Consider the following 425-nt stretch of genomic DNA (forward strand, 5'->3'; position numbering starts at 1 on the left):
AAGGCGCCCTGCAGCCCGTCATCGCCAGGCAGCCCGGTTTTCCTAACCCGCTCCGCGCCTCAGGGCTGCTTTCGGAGTTAAATTATCGGGAACTGGCTAGTCTTTCCTCCTAAAGACTTGGAGATTTAACCGTACTTTGGGGTGGGGGGGCAGAAGTCAGAGTTCTAGGGATGGGTCCGCAACAATGCGGGAAGCGTTTCTCTCCGCTCTCACATCCTTTAAAACTCTACTAATCGAAGAAAAAACCGGAGGAAACGCAGCTCACAGAGAAGCCACGCGCGTGTCAAAGTGTTTCAAGGCGGCAAAGTCTTTTTGCCACTGCAAAACTGCGGACAAGCTCCGGTGAGTAACTTGGAACGAACAGAAACCACCGGCTGCTGGGAAAAAAAAAAAAATAAATCCCAAAACAGACAAAAAAAAGGAAA

This window comes from Corvus brachyrhynchos, unplaced genomic scaffold, assembly GCF_000691975.1.
Source record: "Corvus brachyrhynchos isolate BGI_N302 unplaced genomic scaffold, ASM69197v1 scaffold27, whole genome shotgun sequence".
Lineage (NCBI taxonomy): Eukaryota > Metazoa > Chordata > Aves > Passeriformes > Corvidae > Corvus > Corvus brachyrhynchos.